Here is a 25,441-nt window from a genome sequence, read left to right as displayed (position 1 = left end):
AGGCCTTTTCTTTCTATAATTGGTCCATTGATTATAGTTCTACAACATTTTTCATCCTAAATCACACCAGCTTTGGTTTCTTTAAGTAGATTGAGAAATTAAAGATACTCAGAAAGCAGTCTCGGAGTATAATCCTAGATGTTTATGCTTTTCCCATTCTTTTATGGTTGTCTCACTTTCACCTAATTTCATGAGTGTGTGTATGTCTATGTCTTTCTAAAGCAGTCTCCCCCCTCTTATAATTTTATATAGTGTTTAATTCAACTACCTGTTTACACTGACAAGCAGAATTAGCATAGCTTTCGTTGACTCTGGGTCCCAGAGCTCACCTGGTGAGAGCAGTAGCAAGTGGGCCTGTTAACCGCTGGCATTCCTCACGTGGTGGGCGTCAGGATGTCTCACAGAGGGAGTACAGCGTATCGCTTAACCCCAAGAGTCAGCAAAACTAGAAGTCAGTTAGAGAGATCCTAATACCTTCAAAGCATGGTGCCTGGAAATATTTCCATGGCACTATGAAATGCAGAAGGGAATGAGTACTCAAGTGGGCAAGGTATTTACAAAAGAGTAGGGATGACAAAGATGAAACAAATAAGTGCAATCAGGTGTTTCAGTGCTACAGTAGAATGATGTGGCATGCCACAAAGAAAGGAAGGCTGAATCCTGGGGAGGTGGGAGACAAGAACAGGAAAAGATCCACAAAGAAGGTGATATTTGAGCTGAGGCTTTGTGTATGGCGTGGGGGGAGAATAATTTTCTTTTTTCTATTGAAGTATAGTTAATTTACAATGTTGTGTTAGTTTCAAGTGCACAGCAAAGCGATTCAGTTATACATATTTGTGTGTGTGTGTGTGTGTATGTATACATTCTTTTTCAGATTCTTTTCCATTATAGGTTATTACAAGATGTGGAGTAGAGTTCCCTGTGCTCTACCGTAGATCCTTGTTTACCTATTTTATATATAGTAGTGTGTATATGTCAATCCCAAACTCCTAATTTATCCCTGCCACACACACACTATCTCCTCTGCTAACCATGAGTTTGTTTTCTATGTCTGTGACTATTTCTGTTTTGTAAATAAGTCCATTTGTGAGCTGAGTCTTGACTAGGTGTTCCATAGGCACACAAGGAGGAAGAAACCTTTTCAGCGAGAGGATAAAGAGCATAAACAGAAGCACAGAGACATTATTTAGCTTAGAGTGCATTCCGGGGACTGTGAAGTTTTTGCTATGCTGGAAACCAAGGTTGCAAAGGAGTAGAGAAGTGTGACAGAGGAGGAGAGAGAGAAAGCCTAGTAGTTAGGAGGGGGGAGATCACGGCAAGCCTTGCCTGGATAGATGGCCTCATGGGGTGGAGTCTTGTAGGTCAGGAGTAACAAACTCAAATGCCCACAGAGACCAAGCAGGTAGCATAAATTAATAAAATAAAGGTCAGCATTCTTGGTTAATCTTTTCTTTACCCATTTTGATAGCACCATCCAAGAAATATTTGTCTTTCTTGATAACACTACCCTCAGTGAAACAACAGTGTAAGCCTTCAGTAGAATGCCAGCCGGTACTGTACTTGAGTGTTAGGGACAGAATCGGGAGGGGCAGGGACCGTGTCAGACTGGCGAGCACGTGCTCCCTGTGAAGGGATCAGCCATGTCTCAGGTCCTCTCAGTTGGCGCCATGTGGAACTGTGGGCCTGATCTGAGTTTTCAAGATAAGCTGAAAATCTGGGTTTTTATTTAAAAACCTCCCAAGTTTTAAATGCTAGTGACTGGTTTTGCAAGTTTTTAGAGTATGCAAATCAACACTACACTGAATGCGTAGTAGTGTATTCAGAGAAAGCCTTTGCAGAGTTTCGAGCACGGGAGCAACAGGGTCCCCTGTTCCATTTGGGAAGAGCCGGAGTCCAGAAGGTGAGCAGAAGACTTGCTCTTGGAGGTTTTGGTAGCGGTCCAGGCAACAGTTGATCCGGACTTGAAGGGCGATGTGGGTGGCCGAGTGCAGAAAAGGAGCAGGAAGCGTAACATACGGCAAGTAGCTTATGATACGCCTTCAAAGGCGGCATTTTATATCTACACACTAACTTAAAATAGAAATTGATGCCATAATGAAACAGGAAAAGCAACATTTTCTGGAGAAAAAATAAGAAAAAAAACGTATGGGCTAGGTATGAACTGGTAGGGAAGATGGTCATGTAAAAGGAGAGATGTAGTTGAGGCATAGAGAGGGGAGTTTTAAAAATAAAAGAACTATGGAGTTGTTGGAAAGATTTAATCCTTAGGATATTTTATTTACAACGTACCAGAAGCCACAAAAGAGGCTTTCCATTAAAGAATTTATTATTTCACATAACAGAACATCTAGAGGTGGCTGTTGAAGTGAGCAGCTCGATGGTATCGTGAAGGACCCCAGTGTTTGCCTCTCTTTCTCGCTGTATTCAGTGCATTGGTCTCTTAGGCTGGACCACCTCAGGATACAGGATGCTGCCACAGAGCCAGCAACCTATGCAGAGGACACCATCCGGAGGCAGAAAGAAGTTTTTAAAGCAAATAGGCCATCTGAGAAAGCCTGTTCTTATGTCTCGGTCCACCAAAAATAGTATCGCATACTCATTTTAAATATGTTGCTGGAAAAGAGAATGGAACTATCATGACTGACTAATTGAAGTTTACTCCTGAGATAGAAGGCTGTCACCTTTCCAGAACACAGGGGGTTGGCCTGACAAAGACAACCAACATTGCCTCCTCAAGGGAATTTGGTAACGTGGCCCTTGGAGTGTTGTAAGATGTGATAAACAGGAAGGTAGGTTGACAGTAGAGGCTTCGGAACAGATCTGGACTTGCGGACCTGCCCTTCCACCTACTATCTTTGAGACTTTGAACAAGTTACTAGCCCTCTTTCCTCTCCTGTAAAAAAAAAAAAAAAAAAAAAGGCATAATTTTAGGCCCTCTTAAAGATTAATTGAACCAACATATATAAGATATTTAGTTTCATGATTATTACAGTCTCAGTGCTCAGTAAATGGTAGTAGTGGGTTGATTAATAGTCATCTTTAAAATCCAGTTTTGAGTTTCTGAATTTGAAAGAGACTTTTGGTGTAAGAACAGAACTCTTAACGGGAAATATGTTAAAACAAAGTAGACTAATAGTAACATGACTTTAAAAGAATCAGCTTTCCCTTTTATTGGAACAGAAACAGTGAGCTAGAATGGTAAAGTACATGATAAGGCTCAAGAGACCTGGCTGTGTTCCCTTCTCATGTTCCGTCCAAGGCCAAGGGCCCCTTCCCTTCATCACACTAGAGGGAGAGGATTGCCCACGGTTACCTCACACTGTCCCTGTCCCCTCCCAGCCTAATTGGTCTTGTGCTCCAGCTTCAGAATGAGCAGTTAAGCAGACTCACTTGAAGACAGAGTAAATGCTTAGAAATAATTTGCATTTATTCCTTGAATGTTTAGCTATTTAAGTAATTCTGCTGTTCCCTAAAGTTATTTCTTTTTGTTGTTGTTGTGGTACGCGGGCCTCTCACTGTTGTGGCCTCTCCCGTTGTGGAGCACAGGCTCCGGACGCGCAGGCTCAGCGGCCATGGCTCACGGGCCCAGCCGCTCCGCGGCATGTGGGATCTTCCCGGACCGGGGCACGAACCCGAGTCCCCTGCATCAGCAGGTGGACTCTCAACCACTGCGCCACCAGGGAAGCCCCCCCTAAAGTTATTTCTTAATCTAGACTATTTATTAATGCAGTGAAAGGCATTGAAAACATAGTTCACTTTCAAACAAATGTCAAGAGTAAGAAGTCATCTGTATATTGCCCACCACAGCAACTTAAACGCTTTTTCCTCATATATACTGAGAGTGGGCCTTTGTAGCCATAAGAAAGCCAGCTGCCATAAGCCTGTTGAATTTCTCTGGGTGAACATCCCGGCATATGGCATTGTGATTCTGTTGCTATAATTTATATAAATATGTTGCCAGAGATGAATTAAAACTTATCATTGTAAATCTACAAGGATACAGCTGTAACTCACATGGATTTATTACCTGTAGACATGTATATCAGGCCTCTGGAATTACAGCCTCTACTGTAGACAGAGGTTAAAGAAGAAGGTAACAACTTACATGCCATTATACATTTACAGCAGTTTGTCATTCATCGGTAGTGGTGTGAATACCAAATACAGCAGGTGGACCATCTTTCACCCAACGAAGTCTAATTGGCCAATTTCTGCAAAAATGCTGAACAAAAGATCACCAAATGAGGAGTCAGAAAATTTAGTCTTAGACGCAATTACTAAATTTGTTACTTAAATACTCTGAACCTAAGTTTACTAGGTATAAGACTGTTTCTCAAAAACCTGTTATTCTACCCCAATAACACTTTGCATGGTTTTTGTTATTTTCATTCATTCATTTAGTCAATAAACATTTATTGAGTGCCTACTATATATCAGGCGCACATCATTTTTTTAAGCTGAAAGAAGTAATTTAGTCCAGCATCCTTATTTTTGCAAAACAGCAAAGTGGGTCCAGAAAGATGAGGTGCTTTACGGAGGATAGGAAAGGGATTTTGAAAACTGCAAAATCCGTACACGAGGAAGTAATTATTAATTGTAATGCTCAGCTAGTATCCTTTGTAGGATAATGTATATGTGTTTAGTTCTCCATGGATGTTTTCATCTCTCTAGGAGTTCCTTTTATATAAATTCACTGGGCATTGTCATTTAGCATTGTTCTTTCCAAACCAGGTGACACATCAGAATCACGTAGGAAATTTCAAAATAGATTCCTCTTACCTCAGACCTTCTGAATTAGAATAGAATCTCTGAGGCAGGGACCCAGATATCTACATTTTTATTAGGTGCTCCTAGGTAATTCGAAGGCAGACTGGAGTTGAGAAACTCGGGGTTTACCAAACAAAATAACAGGTTATGTGAGGAGCAAACAATGTTTGGATTATTGTAAACTAACATTTTAAGTCCCCATGGTTTAGAAAATCAAATAATTTTAATATCAGGAAAAATAGCTTGCATTAGAGCTAGAATCACATAGACTGAAATGGAGCCTTGGGATGAGTGGAACTTGATTGGGGGGAGGGGTGTTACTATTGAGAAAGCAATGCAGCCACGTGAAGGGAAGGTTTAGAGGGGAAAGCCCATCATAATCCGCACCCCCTGCAAAGATCTTACATTTATATACTACTTATTCACATGTATAACTATTTGTAATCATAATCTATACATCCCTAGATTTGCTTTGAAATATTACATAAAACCATAAAATTTTAGTTTATGAGGTTTTAGTTACTCCTTTCTATACCTAGATTTTCATACTGCATTTGAGAATTACCCTAGTATGTTATACCAACCCACCCTGACAGAGCTTTAAGCAACTGCTGTTGGGTACACATACAGCCTCCTTTTCTTTCCACAGAACCCTTTCTGATGACTTTTCTGTTCTTCAAATTACAACTGTGGGATTTTCTACCAGATAAAAGTCACTAACAGAAAACTTGCTTACAGAAGTCCAGTATCTTGTTAACTGCTTACAGCTTTGTCCCTAATGGAGCGTTTCCTCCAGCTACTCAGATACAACACACGATTCAAGATTTCTGTCTCTCTGGATCTCTCTCACAATATGGTAGGGTCTTTTCTCTTGCTACAGCATCCATTCAAATCATTTATTAATTTAATAAATATTAAGTGTTTGCTGTGTACCAGCTACTATGGTAGTGCTACTCACTATTGAAATAACGTATTTCTATTTAATGATTATGAGGAAACTAATCCTTCCTACAGAGACATACTATCAATAGAAGAACATTTTTAGCTGCCTTTCTTTTTGGTAATCTTTATTGAAGTATAATTGCTTCACAGTGCTGTATTAGTTTCTGTTGTACAACAAAGTGAATCAACCATATGCATACATATGTCCCCACATCCCCTCCCTCTTGAGCCTCCCTCTCACCCTCCCTATCCCACCCCTGTAGGTCGTCACAAAGCACCGAGCTGATCTCCCTGTGCTATGCTGCTGCTTCCCACTAGCTATCTATTTTACATTTGGTAGTGTATACGTGTCGATGCTATTCTCACTTCGCCCCAGCTTCCCCCTCCCACCCCGTGTCCTCAAGTCCATTCTCTAGGTCTACGTCTTTATTCCTGCCCTGCCACTAGGTTCATCAGAACCACATATTTTAGATTCCACATATATGAGTTAGCATACAATATTTGTTTTTCTCTTTCTGACTTACTTCACTCTGTATGACAGACTCTAGGTCCATCCACCTCACTACAAATAACTCAGTTTCGTTTCTTTTTATGGCTGAGTAATATTCCATAGTATATATGTGCCACATCTTCTTTATCCATTCATCTGTCGATGGACACTTAGGTTGCTTCCATGCCTAGCTATTGTAAATAGAGCTGCAATGAACATTGTGGTACATGTCTCTTTCTCAATTATGGTTTTCTCAGGGTATGTGCCCAGAAGTGTGATTGCTGGGTCATATGGTAGTTCTATTTTTAGTTTTTTAAGCAACCTCCATACTGTTCTCCATAGTGGCTGTATCAATTTACATTCCCACCGACAGTGCAAGAGGGTTCCCTTTTCTCCACACCCTCTCCAGCATGTATTGTTTCTAGATTTTTTGATAATGGCCTTTCTGACCGTTGTGAGGTGATACCTCATTGTAGTTTTGATTTGCATTTCTCTAATAATTAGTGATGTTGAGCATCTTTTCTTGTGCCTCTTGGCCATCTGTATGTCTTCTTTAGGGAAATGTCTATTTTGGTCTTCCACCCATTTTTTAATTGGGTTGTTTGTTTTTTTGATATTGAGGTGCATGAGCTGCTTCTATATTTTGGAGATTAATCCTTTGTCTGTTGATTCATTTGCAAATATTTTCTCCCATTCTGAGGGTTGTCTTTTTGTCTTCTTTACGGTTTCCTGTGCTGTGCAAAAGCTTTTAAGTTTCATTAGGTCCCATTTGTTTATTTTTGGTTTTATTTTCATTACTCTAGGAGGTGGATCAAAAAAGATCTTGCTGTGGTTTATGTCAAAGAGTGTTTTTCCTCTGTTTTCCTCTAAGAGTTTTATAGTGTCTGGTCTTACATTTAGATCTTTAATCCATTTGGAGTTTATTTTTGTGTATGGTGTTAGGTAGTGTTCTAATTTCATTCTTTTCCATGTAGCTGTCCAGTCGTCCCAGCACCACTTATTGAAGAGACTGTCTTTTCTCCATTGTATGTTCTTGCCTCCTTTGTCATAGAATAGGTGACCATAGGTGTGTGGGTTTATCTCTGGGCTTTCTGTCCTGTACCATTGATCTATATTTCTGTTTTTGTGCCAGTGCCATGCTGTCTTGATTACTGTAGCTTTGTAGTATAGTTTGAAGTTGGGGAACCTGATTCCTCCAGCTCCGTTTTTCTTTCTCAAGACTGCTTTGGCTATTCGGGGTCTTTTGTGTTTCCCTAGAAACAGCAAAACTTTTTGTTCTAATTCTGTGAAGAATGCCATTGGTAGTTTGTTAGGGATTGTATTGAATCTGTAGATTACTTTGGGTAGTATAGTCATTTTCACAATATTGATTCTTCCAATCCAAAAACATGGTGTATTTCTCCATCTGTTTATGTCATTTTTGATTTCTCTCATCAGTGTTTTATAGTTTTCTGAGTACAAGTCTTTTGCCTCCTTAGGTAGGTTTATTCCTAGGTATTTTATTCTTTTTTGTTGTGATGGTAATTGGGATTGTTTCCTTAATTTCTCTTTCCGATCTTTCATTGTTAGTGTATAGGAATGCCACATGTTTCTGTGCATTAATTTTATATCCTGCGACCTTACCAAATTCATTGATTAGTTCTAATAGTTTTATGGTGGCATCTTTAGGATTTTCTTTGTATAGTATTATGTCATCTGCAAAGAGTGACAGTTTTACTTCTTCTTTTCCAATTTGTATTCCTTTTATTTCTTTTTCTTCTCTGATTGCCATGGCTAGGACTTCCAAAACTATGTTGAATAAGAGTGGTGAGAGTGGACATCCTTGTCTTGTTCCTTGTCTTAGTGGAAATGGTTTCAGTTTTTCACCTTTGAGTATGATGTTTGGTGTGGGTTTGTCATATATGGCCTTTATTATGTTGAGGTAGGTTCCCTCTGTGCCCAGTTTCTGGAGAGTTTTTATCATAAATGGTGTTGAATTTTGTCAAAAGCTTTTTCTGCATCTATTGAGATGTTCATATGTTTTTTATTCCTTAATTCATTAATATGGTGTATCACGCTGGTTGATTTGTGTATATTGAAGAATCCTTGCATCCCTGGGATAATTCCCACTAGATCATGGTATATGATCTTTTTAATATGTTGTTGGATTCTGTTTGCTAGTATTTTGTTTAGGATTTTTGCATCTATGTTCATCAGTGATATTGGTCTATAATTTTCTTTTTTTGTGTGATAAACAAGACCCATATATATGCTGTCTACAAGAGACCCACTTCAGACCTAGGGACACATACTGACTGAAAGTAAAGGGTGGAAGAAGATATGCCATGCAAATGAAAATCAAAAGAAAGCTGGAGTAGTAATTCTCATATCAGACAAAGTCAACTTTAAAATAAAGGTTATTACAAGAGACAAAGAAGGACACTACATAATGATCAAAGGATCATTCAAAGAAGAAGATATAACGATTATGCACACAACGTAGGAGCACCTTAGTACATAAGGCAAATGCTAACAACCATGAAAGGGGAAATCGACAGTAACACAATAATAGTGGGGGACTTAAACACCCTACTTACACCAATGGGCAGATCATCCAAACAGAAAATAAATAAGGAAACACAAGCTTTAAATAACACAATCGACCAGATAGACTAAATTGATATTTATAGAACATTCCACCCGAAAGAGGCAGAATACACTTTCTTCTCAAGTGCACATGGAACATTCTCCAGGATAGATCACATCTTGGGTCACAAATCAAGCCTCAGAAAACTTAAGAAAATTGAAGTCGTATCAAGCATCTTTTCTGACCACAATGCTGTGAGATTGGAAATCAATTAAAGGAAAAAAACTGTAAAAAACATAAATACATGAAGGCTAAACAGTGAGCTACTAAATAACCAAGAGATCACTGAACAAATTAAGAAATACATAGAAACAAATGACAGTGAAAACATGATGACCCAAAACCTATGGGATGCAGCAAGAGCAGTTCTAAGAGGGAAGTTTATAGCAATACAATCTCACCTCAAGAAACAAGAAAAATCTCAAATAAACAATCTAACCCTACACCTAAAGCAACTAAAGAATGAAGAACAAAGAAAACCCAAAGTCAGCAGAAGGAAAGAAATCATAAAGATCAGAGGAGACATAAATGAGATAGAAATGAAGAAAACAATAGCAAAGATCAGTATAACTAAAAGCTGGTTCTTTGAGAAGGTAAGCAGAATGGATAAACCCTAGCCAGACTCATCTAGCTGCCTTTGTTTTCCAAGTCGTGAATCCAGTGAAATTCCCAGGATGTGAGACACATCCATATTTAAGGAAAATTCTAAGCATTTAGTTTGTCAATATGTCCTTAATAATATACTAAAAGAAATGAAACACCAAAGAGATTTTATAGCAGAGCAACAAGAGACAAGACTGGAGAGATGGGCCGGAGCTAAGTCACAGAGGCCCCTGAGTCATGATGAGTGTTATCCTAAATGCAGTGGGAAACTATTAAGGGTTCTAAACAAGTGACTTGATCTGATTGAACTGTTGTGTGGGGAACAGATTGAAAGAAGACAAAAGTGGAAATGGGAAGACCAGTTAGTAACAAGGCTGTTCCAGAAGTATTCCAGGCTAGAGATGACAACAGCCTAGGGTGTAGGGGCAGTGAATATATCATCTCAAATTGACCAATTTGAGATGAATTTGAAGATAAAATTGAACTTGTGATGAATCCAGTGTGGTTATTGAAAGAATGAGGTGCTAAGGATGATTCTCAGGTTTTTGGTGTGAGCAACTGAATAGATGGGAAATACTGGAAGAGGAGCAGATTTGTGGAATAAGTGTGGTGGAAGATTAATCACTCAGCTTTTGATGTTAGCTTTGAGATGTCTGTAAACATTCACGTGGTGCTGTCAAATATGTAGCTACAAGCTTGGCTCTGGAGATGATCATTTAGACGTCATTGGTGTGTAAATATATTCAGAGCCATAACAGTGGATTAGTATATAGTAAGAAGAGAAGCGGGCTGGGGCAAAGCCCTGAGAAAGTTCCACGTTTAGAGATGAGATGGAAGAGACGCATCCGCAGAAATGCGAGAATGTATGGTTTGGGGACATGAAGAAAATCAGAAGACTGTGGTACAAAAGAGGAGAATGTCTCATGGAGAAAATGCTGCTGAAAGGTCAAGTAAGTTAAAAATTAAGAGGAGGCCATCAGATTTGGCAACAGAAGGTCATGGGTGTCTCTAAAGAAGCAGTCTTGGTGCAGTGGTGGGGGTGGAAGCCTGGCAGCAGCAGAGCAGGCAGACTTGTGTGTACCACTCCTTCAAGAAAGCTCTGGAAAAATGAGAGAGAAGAGACGTGGCTAGGAGTAAATGTAGCATCAAGAGACTTGCTTTTTAAGATACATATTTTAAAATAAGCTATAGGATATTTGACCCCAGAAGGTGAACACCTGACTCACAGTTTACCAAAGCAGGACATTTAGCAGTAGGAAAGGGTTTAAAACAGATAATGAAAGATACTGTTTTGGATTGGCCCTGAAGAAAAGACCCCTACATGTTGTCTGTATACTGATATATTGTAACACTATTATTCTGAGCCATTTTACTATCAATTCAATGCCAACTCAGAGAACTCAAGTGGCATTAGGTCTATGCTAATTAGAGTAATGAAAGGGTCATTAAGACAGACCTTTGAAATCACAGCCTAAGACTAAGAGCAATGCCTTCGTACCTGACTTTAATAAGAGTCCTTTGTCCAGGGATTTCAAAAACATGTATTACTTGAAAATTTGTTGGATTTCAGAAGCACTCAGCTTCTGAGTATTATTAAATGAAATTACTCAATAATCCTGTACTTCTAGGATTAAAGGGCAAATCTTTTTTTGCCAAGGATGGAGCATTATTTGGCTCTCTGTGTATCATACACATTTGATTTATCAAATATATTTGGTACAAATATATCATGGCCAAAGCATTCTTTTCATATTACCAAGAAGGAGGTATCCGTTTTAATGAGCACAGTTTTTAGAGGCTTTCTCTTAATTTTCTCTGGACAAGAGAGGGGTCGGTTCAGTTTGCATTTCTGAATTTCCATCAAGGAAATACAAGTGGCCTCATGGCTTGAGCTGTTTTCCTATGGTTTAGCCATTTCACTGAAGAAAACTTCACTCTGGTTTTTCACCTTTTCTATAAAGCAAATAGAGAGCTGTTTACAACAGCCTTTGTCTGGCTTTGGCATTGATTTTAAATCACCTGGATTGATCATGTGGTTATGGGACGTTAAAAAATCCCACCAAACACCAAAGCCTCTAAACACAATTAGAATCGAGGGGTTTTTAATCTGCTCGCATTGTGTCCATAGGAGTACATTTTAAATCCTCCTCAACTTCTGCTCATGTTTGGTGAAAAAGCACTATCCTAATGTATAGCGTCTGGGGTTGTGTGGATGCTCTCTAAGCACATAAGAAATGTTCCTAGTTTTCAAAATGAGGGAGCATCTAAAATCTTTGTCCATCTCTGAGTGTTTCACTGCCTCGGCAGTTGCCTCAGCCAATAAGAGAGAAATATGCAAATAAGCCAGCTGTCATGTCACACGCTCCGCAGTCACTGGACAACAGCAGGACTGATCTCAACCAGATTTGACAAGGAGGTGGAAGGTCTAAAATTAAATAGGTCAACACAAGTTCTGTAATAATAGGTAGATGTGAAGGGACAATGAGGGATCCCATAGGAAAACTGCTTTTTAAAGACGGCTGATGTTATTGCCTTTTTTTTAGATCTCCCATCATCAGTGGCATCTAAGTCTGAACCATCTTATTTGATGATGAAAAACAGTTTCTATTTTTCACTAATTACTCTTTAGATTATTTCTGTAAGGTTAATGTTTTAATGAAATAAGTATTTATAAAGATTCTAACTATTTTAAGAAGCCAACTTTTCTTTTTTAAAGGCAAATATCATTCTGAGGCTTGCTCTGGTACTTCAATTTTGTTGTCATGGTGACTAGATAATATAACTTTTCAAAAATGGAAACCTGCTTTTAACCATGTTGTATCAACCTACTAGTCATAATGCAGAGTTCACAGTAGGCAATTTAGTTTCTCCCCTAGCTAAAGTCTAAATTAACAGACATCAGATTTCAGTAATTACACACACACACACACACACACACACACACACACAAACTCCCTGTCAGTCTCCAAATTGTACAACATAGTAAGCACCAACAAAGGAATTGTGGTTTTTGAATTCATATTCTTTCTAGTTTAAAAACTTGTGTTGCCAGAATATTAATTTTGGAGCATTCTTATGGTGGCACCTTGCTAAACAATATAGTACTGTTTTCCTCAATACCTGCAAATAATTGTCAGTGAATAAAAGAAAACAGAAACAAGGAAGTCTCTTATCAGTAGACTGAACATTCTTTTAAAATTCTGTAAGGATCAGTGCTTTGTTTCCTAAATTCACTCATAAGCCATTTTACACAATCGTAGTTTTTTTTTTCCTTTTTAATGTTCTTTTAATATTCTTCTGAAATTGTAACGATAGGAACGTATTGCAATCCTTCCTATAATATTATGTTGAAGGGGTGTTTACAGTATTTTACGCTTGAGCTAGTGCACATTGTAATGCTTAAAGATGTTATTTTATCTGCTTGGGAAAAAAAAGAAACTTTAATTGTGAAAAATAAGAACTAAAGCTTAAGATATTTTCCACGATTCTTTTTCTTCCAGCACATTTTCTTCACTTTTCAAGAAAGATGGCTTTACATAGTAACTTAGAAATAACACCTAATGATTAACAGAATGATGGATGTGATGAATCACCTTTTTCTTGAGAAATAATAAATCAACATATTCCTACTCATAAATTTTTACTGAAAAACATGAAATATTAGCATCATATATTTAACAAGGTGTCAGATACAAAAACTGTCGACAGAATCTTGCCCTCATAACCAGTAAGATGAATTAAAATGTTATGTTCCGCTTTTGGAAACAATTAATTCAAATATAATTTACAATTTCCTAAATATAGTATAGTTTTATTTCTTGTTTACTCTTCTAATTGATAATGCTGCTTGAGCACAAAGTCTCCTGATATAGAATTCTTTACTCATTAAAATATTAGACCCCAAAGTTAAGGAACAAAGCCTCCTGATATAGAATTCTTAAATCATTAAAATTCTGGTTAAACTTTCATTTTAGGATTATAAACTGAAGATCAGGTTTGCCCTTCTTATATTTAAGTGATTCCATCCTGGCCCCGATTTAGGTAGCATTTTCTTTCCTTGCTCTGGTTTCATTTTTAGGCAGACTTTGAGGTTTGGATTTTTTGGGAGCCCATTGGAAGGGTGAATTTGTGATTACATGAAAGGTTAGTTGATTGTTAGTTGCCCAGCAAGTTTGCTTTATTTCCACTTGGAGGTGTTTTTCCTGGAGTAGCCACAGTGTATTGTGGGAAGTGGAGCAGGGCAATGTCCTCCCCTGGCTGTATTGATTTGCCCTTCAGCTGTGTGCGGTGCACAGCGAACCTCGGGCCTGGTTGTTGATTATCTGCATAGTGTCTCTGGGAGCACCATTGACCCATTGCTGCTGCCTGCCTGTGGCTCTTGATTTTTCATGCCGTCTCCATGACACTCATAATAAAACATACTATCTTATTGTTCCTCAGCTCTGAGAGCCAACTGATTCAGCCCAAGAACACCACAGTGTTTCTGAAGAACATTTATGTGGGGTAAAGTGTTGTAGCAATTTTAGGATTCTGTCTCATGTAGCTTTAATAGCTACCTCTACAGCAAGATTCTACACACACTTTATATTTTTATTGTCTTAAAGCAAATACTAGCTTTTCATATATTGTTAGCATGAAATTTTGCATTACTAGGCTTGACATTTTGCTGTAATATTCAGTTTCAAAAGTAAATTTTGAAATATGTCAAAATAGGATTATGCTATGATTTATTACTACAGTGCATGATGGTTTTTGAAGTTTCTGATTGTATTTAATTTACATATTTCTAATTTGCTATTGTCAAAATGTCCCCCATTGTACACTTTAACTTCTGATAGGGTCTCAAGTTATAAGAAATCAGGTAAAATCTTTCTTATTTATCTTGGAAGACTTTTTTCTATTTAAGCTATAATTGATTGTGTTTGAGCATATATCATATTGTTTTATATTGGAGGCTTCATGTATTTTAATATCAGCTTATTTTCATTTTTATTTCCCATGTATTTCTTAGTCCACAATTAACATTAATATTTCCTTTGTACCGTCTGTTGATTGGTAGTGTGGTGTTTCAAAAAGAGCTCAGAGATCCTGAGAAATAGGCTTTGAATCTGTTGGTACAGAGAGAATAAAATGTACATGTTTCTTAAAGATACTTTAAATATTTTAACCTCTGTAGGTACTATTACTGGTATAAACGGTGATATAGCTCAGAGGAGAGCAGGTACTCTATTCTTGCCAGAAATATCTAGACATTTTTCTAGAAAAGGTGAGTCAAAGGAAGAATTGCAGGTTAGGTTAATATTGATGGTTATTTCTTCTTGAAGTTGTTTAACTGAAGAGTGTTAATCATTAGTCAGAACAAACACATTTCTTAAACCTATTTCAATAAATTCAGATTTTCGCAATTATATTAAAGCTAATCTCTCTTTGTTAGTATGTGTCCAACTTCATGAATTCCTTGATCTCTAGGATCTGTTTCAAAAATGTCTGATATAACACCAATAAGGCTATGTTCAAATTATTAGTAGTTTACCACTGGAAAATGTATCAGTGAGTTTTGCCATTTAATTTTTTTAAACATTTTGGAATTATTCATTTGTGTTGGTTGATGGATTTAGTTTTTTTGGTTTTTTCGTTTCATTAAATTTTAGTAGGTAGGTTTTATGTTTTAGGAATACGTAGTTTTCTAAATGTATGCTTTTAAAAAATCAGTCATAAAATAAGAATTTTGTAATTAAAATTTTCAGCAAGTGTTGTTTATGGTGGCTGGGGGTATATAGTGTAACCTTGGTGAACTGTCTCTAGATGACGGATCTGCACAAAACGCCAAGCAACAAAGTTGTGTCTAAGTTGGAATCTAGTTGTTCTCAGCTAATTTACTTCTGATTTATGTCTAGTTGGTATAAATTGAACCCAATGACAGAAAAATCAGAGGAAAGGCATTTCACTTCTCCTTCCATCAAATTAATATTGTTCTTTCGAATTAAAAAATGAATTCTCTGTGATTCTGCACACCACACCTCATGAACTTCTAGGGCACATGATACTAACAGATGCCATAAAACCGTTTCGAATCTAGGTACACAGGCTTGGGCAACGTTTCATTCACTTCTAGGGTAAATAACAGAGTACGTTTGTCACGTTGTTATGCAAGCATTGTTCTTTCAGAGCAGACTTTTACCTACGTGGATTTCACACCCCACAGTCTGTCAGGTTTGAATTCTCTGTGTAAGAGGCTAGTATCCAGTTTACAATAAACTCCGGTCATCATGGTTTTGAGCCCTCCCACCTGATGGTTTTCCATAGCACAAGGTTTGTGTTCCAATTAAGCATTTCAGTGTGTCTTTGGACATTCAGAACCACTTTAAAATGTGCGTAAAGCTTTCTCTAACTGACTCATAGTCATCAGGTATCGCAAAGGTTAAGCCTTATCATCAGCACCACCCCCCCCCAAAAAAAGGTGAGGTTTCATCAAAAACTTCCATCCTCACAACCTTTCGACCACAATTTGATGATTATTATTGATTATTTCACAGCCTTTCACTCACACTCTGCCACTGCGGCCAGCCCTGATATACAGATAGGGCTTCAGTCCAGCTAAAATAAGACTCCATCTTGATAATGGACTGAGATGAGATACTGTTATTTGATAAAGATAATTGACGTTTCTCAGTGAATTGGAAAGCAGCTTCAAGTGCACTGTATTCGGAGCTATATTCTATGCACAAATATGGCAGCTGTTTCTGAAGGTAGAACAAAAGAACTAAAGTTAAATATTTAGACATGGCTTTTTAGAGCGTTTGGTGCTATGATTTTTTTTTTCCATGTCTGATTATTTTAAGCTCTAGTGGAAAAAAAAAATAGAAAGGGGCATATCCCATTATTTTTCCTCTTTGGTTTCAGGTTAGTTTGTTAAAATCTCACATGGCATGGGTGTTATCGATCGGCACCCTTGCAGACTTCATACCTAAATCCTGTATTTGGATTATGATGAATCACTGTTGTGCATAAACTGGATATCTTACGTCAAAGTTAAATTTCATGTTATCATTCATTTCTTGAACATTTTACATACTGCATGAAAACACAATTTAAATTATTGATCATAAACATCCTGTCTCTTGGCAAATGCAGTCCAAATAATCTGTGGACGCAGGTTGCGTTTCTCCTCATTTATTATTAACAAATTTCTCTAAAAATAACGTGTAATTCACTGTGTTTGTTCATTCATCAAGCTTCCTTCAGCCACCAGGTTTCAGTTGATTAAGGTATCATTCATCTTAGGTAATGTCCATCCAATTTCTTTTAGTCTTATCACCTTCATAACCCCTAATTAAGCAATAAGCCTTGACAGGGAGTATGGTTATCATGAGATAATGACACCCCAAGTGTGTTGAGCGGCACAAGGTTCAGCTGAGTGCTTCTAAACCTCTAGGGGTGTGATTATCTCACGATAAACATGCCAGGTTGCTGCTCATTGATAGCAGTGTTGCACGCACACACACACACACAAACTGTGGAGTTGGGGGGAGATGGACTTGTCCTCACCCACCTTCTCAGCCCTCGAAATTGTTGATTTTATAAAATTATTGCTTCAGATCTCAGACTTATAAACCGAAGTTTGAACCCGTAAGCTTCTATTTTATTGTTTCAATAGTATCAGTTGACTTGCCAATTACATCTTTGAACAAAATATAGATATACTTTTTTTTAAAGGTAAAGTTTCCTCAGAAGAAGGGTCTCGTGGAAAGCGAATGTATCTTTTGTTGTTATAACTTTGCAGCAGTTAGTGGATGCCACTCCAGTGAATGGTGAACGATGAGGCATTCTTGTAAACTCAGAAAAAGCCTGCATGTGTTTTCATGCAAATGAAGTTATTGAATAGTTGAAAGTAATATAGGGAATATTCATTGGATTTTTGGTTCAGAAAATTCCTTTTAGCTTATCACAAGTAAATATCACAGTTAAAAATAGACCAGTGTGGAGGAGGAGAAAATATTAGTTTTATAACTATATTTTAATTCAGATTTCTTGTCAGATAATATTTAAGGGAAGAATAGTTTTTTTTAATATAGGCTTTAATTTGGTATTTAAAAGGAAAAATGGGGTTATCTACAGTAGTTTTGACCTGATTGTTAATGAGAAAAAGAGACTACCTTTTAGATGATAAATCTTCTCAAGAGTAGTGTGTATGTGCACACGCATGCGTGCGTGCACGTGTGTGTATTGTTGTTTTTTTAAAAAAAGGGAAATAATGAAAATACATTTTCAAATGTACATACATTATGTACAAATATATAAACGTGTATAGATATTTCTACAAATTCAGTTAAACCCTGTGGTTATGTAGAGAAAAAGAAAAAGAAAAAGAAAATACCGTGGCTAACTTTTGAATATTTTCAGTGTGAATTTAAGTTAATCATGTCTTATAAAACAAAACTATTCACTAGAACTTTCTGTGATGAAAAAAATGTTCTGTAATAACATTATGTTGTCCAATATGGTAGCCACTAGCCACGTATGGCTAATGAGACTGAGGAACTGAATTTTTAATTTTTATTTTAATTAATTAAATTTAAAATAGCTTCCTTTGGCTAATGGCTAATATATTGGATAGCATGGTTCTAAAGAAAAAAAGAAATTCCCCCAAAGTTAATTTTTCTTAAGCTCCTCCTAACATTACTAAGAAATGAATGACTTTGTAGCTTAAAAAATGATATTTTCCAAGTAATTAGTCTATCATGGTCTTTTTAAAATTTTAATGTTTAAATAACAACTGAAAATGTCTGTTAGTTTTATAAAGATCTAAAACTTTTCTTAGTAGAACTTCTATCTTTAATTGTATTCAATTTTTCAGAAGGTCCTGTCCAGTAGTTAGGTATTTGATGTATGTCAAAACTAGTAATCTGCTTATAAAATTAAAGTAATAGCTTTCCTGATAAAGTGACACATTTTTTTTAGGAAGAATTTCTATCAACCAAAAATGCTGGGACTTTTTTTTGCCTACTTATTAAATGATTCACAATACTTGATCGTAACATGTAGTTTTATTTATCCCATAGAGAGAAAATAAGTTTTTCTTAATAAGTGTAGTGCCCGAGCTTGCCTTTATTCTTGTAGATAGAGTTTCCTATTTTGAAAAGTTCTAGAATATTATTTAAACTTTGAATGTTGTGTTGGTGAGTCCAGCCTTCATCATTTTCATGGCCCTTGTGGCAAAATGGGCTGATCTGAGGACCAAAAGCTCATTTAGAAATCCTTTTGCTCTCCTAGCTCCCTGGTCAGAACCACTATACTCCAACACCTTAACATTTAATTTTACACAAGTGCTTTTTATAAAAAAACAGTAGCCAGGAGTTATTTTAAAATAAAATATCCTACAGATGAAATCATGTGATTTCTAGGGTTTTCTTCAAAACTGTATGAAAAGAGGAAAAGAAGATGGGTCTGGATGGAGCAAAATTAACCATGAATTGGTAATTGTTAAAGCTGGGTGAGGAGTCCATAGAGGTTCATTGTACTATTCTATCTGTTTTCGTACGTGTTGAAATTTTCCATACTTTTTAAGTGCAAATAAATATAACTACTTGGTTAATATAAATATTAATATCATTACTAATAATACTTATGAGGTAAAATTAACTTATATTATAGTTACTCTACTTTAAACTCCTACTGATGCTCCAGCCTCATCTCTCATCAGGCTCCCCTGCATTCTCTGTGCTTAGGCCTTTTCTCCCTCATACCCCAGGACCTTTGCACCCACTATTTCCTCATTTAGAACTTCTCTTTTTTTCCACACCACATATACCATCTCCTTCCTTCAATTAATTAACTACTATCCTCACTTGTTCCTAATTCCAACAATCACTCACTACCTCACCAGTACCTCAAACTGTACTGTTAGGGACTAGGTGATTCTCATTCAGTTCAGTACCCATCCAGAGATCCAGTTGCTCACCTCCTGTTCTCCTGAGATTAAAATCATGGCACATGCCTTTCTTAGCTTTGGATACAACACATGAAAATCATGTTTTATAAATAGTGGGAGAGAGACTTGTCAAATGAGATTTGAATTAATCTCCAGGGAAGTGAGAGACCATGGTAAAGTGGAGAGGGCCTGCCTCACTGGGGGAAGGGGGAGGAGAACTCTAAAATCTTTAGACATCATATGGACCAAACAAAGCCAGTTTGTGAACCACACTGAGCCTGTGGACAGTCTATAGACGTGGATAGAAACATGAGTTGTTATAGGCTGAGAAAGAAAAAGGAATCTGTTTCTGTTGAACTCTCAGTATCTTATACCTCTATTTTAAATGTAGTTTATTAGCAGCAGCTCAAGATGTTATTGAAAATGTGAATACCAATACCCTCTTTTAAAATGTGATCCCAGAGAGCTCTAAGGCAGAGGTCCCCAAAGCCCGGGCCGTGGACCGGTACCAGTCTGTGGCCTGTTAGGAACCAGGCCGTACAGCAGGAGGTGAGTGGCGGGCGAGCGAGTGAAGCTTCGTCTGCCGCTGCCCATCGCCCCCCATCTCTCGCATCACCGCCTGCACCATGCCCCCGCCCCCCTACACCGTGGAAAAATTGTCTTCCACAAAAGCGGTCCCTGGTGCCAAAAAGGATGGGGACCACTGCTCTAAGGGAACAAAATATTAGTGGAGAGAGAAGGTCTGCATCTTTCAGTTCAGTTTCTCATTGTGAGTTCATGTATAATTTAATATGTTCAGACAATTCATGCCTTTCAAAATATATTATTATTTATGGTATAAATATATTTTGCCAGATTTTTAACGTTCCCCATTTCTTCTTCTAATTAATCATATTAATCAATTAAAATTGAAGACATGAGGCCTGCTCAGTGTAAAGTAACCTCAAGCCCATGATGTTTAATTTTATAAAGCACTCATAATGAAAAAGAATAATTCAGCTAATCACATAACAACTTCCTTTTTCCTTACCTGTCTTGATTAAGGCGGCCGGTCTGCCGAATCACTCCTGTAGCGTAAGAATCCATCCCAAACTAGACCTGTGTCAGTAGCAAAATGCATTAATGTGAATGCTTTAGAGTTGGGAAGACGCGGTGCCTGTCTTCTGTGTGAAATTAGCGACAGTACACAGCAACTCAGCATTTTGTAAATTAGTCTGTCTATGGGAAGAAACTGTATCATATCTTTATAAAGATGAAGTTGTCTATGTGGAATATTTCTTAACAAACTGAGGTATCTCAAAAATGATAGAACCAGTGTCAAGACAAATATGGGATTTTGTGGGGCCTTTATTCACAGAGACTATTCCCAAAGGAGTGAATTTTCTTACACTAACTTTAAAATTTAAATTAAAGCCTGAATTTTGTCCAAAAGTAGAAAATAATACATTTCTAACATTTCTAATATTGAGCATACTAATTAATAGTTAGCTCTGTAAAGATCTGACTTAATTAGGAGTGTAAATTAAAAGTTTTATGGTTAGGCCCATACAGAACATATGGTGCTAATGGAGAAATATTTCAAGTAATAGGTAGTAATTATTTTGAAAAACAATGTAATTAATGCAAACATAGTCAAATGAAGGCCTGGAGGATCAGACTTTTCCTGTTTGCACCGTCTTCCCCAGCCCTGCCCTGTGACTTCTGAAGGCTAGTCCAACCTATCCCCAAATATTCCACTAAACTAGGAGTTCAGGGATAGAACGGTCGAGGAAACCTGTAGCATGCATTTATGTAAATTTTTCATTAAGAGGCACGTCCCAACTCTGGGTATTTATTTGCCTTTCATTTGGATCTTGAATGAGAGAAGTGGTTACACCGTACGCTGGTGTTACAATGGCTATGATTCACATGCTCTTCAAGCTGGTCCACACTGCAAGCTAACTCACTATTGTAATATCCTAGTATTTCATAAAATTATATGCCTCTCAAACTCAAATCTATATTGTAGTAACCACGTATTCTGTCTGTTTTTATGTATGTGACAAATAGGTTGAATGAAATAGAGTAATTTGGGAGGAAAAAGGAGGCACTTAGTAGGCTAATAAATTGACATCCTAAGAAGGAAAGTAGGAAAGCCTCTTCAGTCATTTGGGTAATACTCAGATCATTTAGATATGTATCTGTGAGCTTAAGAAATTATATCTGATAGCAAGAATTTGGAATTCAGAAAGGAGAACAGTTTTTCTCAAGTTTCTACCCAGTACTTAGCTCTTATCAAAGAACAATTCGGCTTATGGATGCCCAGGTTGACATAGTAATCAAGTTAATTTTTTTCTTTTCTTTTCTTTTGGAATGGTGCCATGTGCTGTAATGAGATGGGGCTGCCTGGAAAAATAGTAAACTTGCTGACCACTCTGTGAAGCCACATACAGTGATTTTAAATTTCTATTATCGCACAAGTGTGACGTCGTGTCTGGGGTAAAGGCTCTTAAAAAATTGAATTTGTATCAAAAGAAATGCAGAAATGTATCTAATTCACCTCTGTCTCCCTGGATAGGCCTTTTCAGCTTTTATTACCTCTGTCTCCCTGGATAGGCGTTTTCAGCTTTTAACTGTGTAAATGCTCCGTTTTAAGTGTGTTAGCAAAGCACTTTCGTTCAGGCTGTCAAAAGGAGCTTCTGTCTGGGGAAGACGGTGGGGTTAGGGGGCTGTGTATTTTTCCTTTTCACCCTGATTTATAAGAAACCCTTTTGCAGGCATGGTCTTTTCCTGGAAAGTGATCAGTCATCTCCCAGAATGATCCTCAGATTACTGGATACATATTGGCAGTGATCGGGCAAATAAATTGCTGTCAGTCAGTTGCATGGCAATTGCTTGGAGTAACAGACTCTTCCTTGCTAGTGTGTCCCTTGTTTTACATTTTTGTTGATTAAAGTGGAACCAGTATGACTGCTCATCCATTACTACTTTTTATTAAGTCTTTATTGAATTTGTTACAATATTGCTTTTGTTTTATGTTTTGTTTTTGATTTTTTTGGTTTGTTTTTTTTTTTTGTTTTTTTTTTTTTGGCCGAGAGGCATGTGGGATCTTAACTCCCCAACCAGGGATCGAGGCCAGGGATAGAACCCACACCCCCTGCGTTGGAAGGCGAAGTCTTAACCACTGGACTGCCAGTGAAGTCCCTCATCTGTTACTATTTAAAGGGCATTTTTGCTACACTCTACATGTGTCTGTAGGCTCTGTTGAAGTAAACGGAAATCCTTGGAAACTCATGACTTTTGCTATGCTTATAGCATTTCTCAGTTCCTTATTTTTCAACTATTCTGTTAATTTTTGACTACTAAATATGATTCCTCATTTTTTTAAGAATAGGAATAATGTCCTGGGAAGTTTTTGGTTTTTGTGTGTTCCTTCCTAAGGTTTTCCCTGAATAATTTAATTGTAAAATCTCATGACACTGGCTGAGTATGTTTACATTTGCAAGCACATTAGTTAATAGATTCTGTGGTTTTAAAATAAAGTTTAGCAAGGTTTTCAGCATCCTGTGTTGGTAGACTATCCATGGATCTACCCCATGGTGACCATTATTAAGAAATAAAATCCAGGGCTTCCCTGGCGGCGCAGTGGTTGAGAGTCCGCCTGCCGATGCAGGGGACGCGGGTTCGTGCCCTGGTCCGGGAGGATCCCACATGCCGCGGAGCGGCTGGGCCCACGAGCCACGGCCGCTGGGCCTGCGCGTCCGGAGCCTGTGCTCCGCAACCGGAGAGGCCACAACAGTGAGAGGCCCGCGTACCAAAAATTAAAAAAAATTAAAAAAATAAAATCCAACTGCAAGCTATTCTAGCACAGATTAAATCTTTCATATCTCATAGTGTCTTCATTCTACTATCCACAAAGTTCTAGGCTTCAGGATTGTGAGAGGATTTTACTAAACTGACCGTATGCTAGACAGTGTTAAATGTCTAGGCGATAGCTAGTAATTTATTAATTCACTCAACAAATGTGTCAGGAAGCAATGACACATTACTCAGATGAATTAAATTCTCAAAGTATTAGAATTTAAATCACTCAAGTGATTTAGGGTTTTTTGGGTTTTTTCTTTTAGCTATTCATCAAATATTCTGTTGTAATAATTTAAGCTAGAGTGTGAGGGATAAAAGCAACTTCCTTTTGAAATTCAGACTTCTGGATTTTCAGAGCCTGGTGTAACGCTAAGGATACTAAATTCTGAAGGCAGTGACTTGTGTGCCTAGTATCTGCCTAGAGCTCTAGCTCTAGGATAAATGAAGATAGAAGAGGACCTTGAGAAAGCTGCCTTTGGTAAAATCCTGCCAGTTTCCTCAGAAACACACATTTTGCTTGAACTCAGAGTTCAAGTGTTTTGAGTTCCTTTTCAAAATGATTATTCTCTGGCAAAAACAAGTTGAAGCGTATAAAATTGGTGACTTTTTTAAGCATGGAATAAATGATTACAGAATGTGTAGTGTTTATTTCTTTGGGGAAAAAAATCTGACTGATAACCAAAACTGAATCCTACTGGAACTAGATGTACCATGTACTCAAAGAACGTTCCAAGCATAACTCATTCTGTCTACAGTAGATACCACTGGGATTAAATGAAATTACAGCTTCCTTCTAAATCATGCCCATGATTGTCTATTCTGAACCACACCTAGTTCCTCCTGAACTCAGAGATTTACTCTTCTTTCATCCCCCACCTGCAGTAATTCACTTCAGACTCCTAAAATGGAGTCTTTCATGCCAGAAAGCGTTATAGAGTTCTTTCGCTTGGGAGTTCATGAGAATTACTAGAACCCATTTGGATGCCTCCGATTTCTGATGTCCCCCAGCCCTACCTCCTGTCTATACAGAATCCCCACATTCAGTCACAGCATCAGCTGCCTGAGCATGTGTAATGTCTATACATTTCTGTGGACTTTTTTCCCAAGGGCATTATCATGGAGATGGAACCTAGTCCGACAGTTAAAGGACATTTTGTTCAATAAGCCATACATAGAGAGACTCGGATCTACAAGGCAGGCAGTTGGAATTAATGCACGCTTGGTAGCTGGGCCGCTTGCTGCTTTGGAGGCTTAAAGATTTCAAATCAAAGAATAAAGCAATGAATTGAGAGGACTGCCAGAAGGGATTGGAGCGTCAGTGTGCCCCACTATTTAAAGTGAGTCTAGAAGTATTTAATAAGAAGCTGACTGTGATTCCCTTCCCCCTCATTCATTCATCTGTGCATTCTTCTTCTTCTTCTTTTTTTTTTTTTTTTTTGTAATACAGGTTGATTGAGACTCTGTTTCTGCTGTTACAGAGCTGGTAGCCAAGCATCTATACTCTGCATGAAGGCTGGTCACTACTCTTTATTTATTTATTTATTTTTTTAGGGTGAACTTAAATAAAAGAAGGATTAGATTCCTCCTGTGTATAAACTTAGGGAAGAAATTGGGCTTCTCCTCTTGGATTCTTGGGCTTTGAAAGAGACTTTTTTAATAGTTCACAAGTTACTGAAAACATTTAAAAATTAAAATTTCAAAGAACATTAAAATGCCATTATGACCAAATTTACCAGAGAGATTAAATTCCTTAATTCGGAAATGTAAAATGTATAGCTGTTTTGACAAACAGATGTAACCAAGAAAATATAAGCTGGGTTATAAATACATGTAGGCTGCTTGGTAGATTGGGAAATCATGTAGAATTAGATATTGCCAGATAAAATTTTATTTTCCCTTCAGCTTTCAGGCAGTTGGTTCAATAGGGAAGAGAACTTCCAAGGAAGTTAGAAATGCCTAGAACTATTCAGAAGGGGACAGAGAAAACTACCTTATTTCTCCCTTCTGTTTTGTCAGCCAGTACAAAATGGGGCTTAAAATCTGAGGCTTCAGCAAGCAGCAGGATGTTCTGTAGATATAATATCCTTTATTCTTTTTAGCCTGCCATGTCAAGTAAGCATTTAAATTTATTTTTTAAAGCTTCTTTAATATTTTACTTGAGAGGTAGAAAAAAGCATGTGATATTCAATAAAAATTACCTATAAAGAGCCTTAAAATTTCCATTTTTTAAATGGAACTT

The 25,441-nt window shown here is 37.5% G+C and overlaps 1 protein-coding gene across 7 annotated transcripts in view; it reads left to right on the top strand.

The window, feature by feature from the left end:
* Positions 1-25,441, top strand: part of WDR7 (WD repeat domain 7) — a 388,004-nt gene that overhangs the window by 313,901 nt on the left and 48,662 nt on the right. The window lies entirely within an intron of this gene.

This window comes from Pseudorca crassidens, chromosome 12, assembly GCF_039906515.1.
Source record: "Pseudorca crassidens isolate mPseCra1 chromosome 12, mPseCra1.hap1, whole genome shotgun sequence".
Classification (NCBI taxonomy): Eukaryota; Metazoa; Chordata; class Mammalia; order Artiodactyla; family Delphinidae; genus Pseudorca; species Pseudorca crassidens.
The sequence above is the reverse complement of the archived record's forward strand: the minus strand, read 5'-3'. Positions and strand labels throughout refer to the sequence as shown.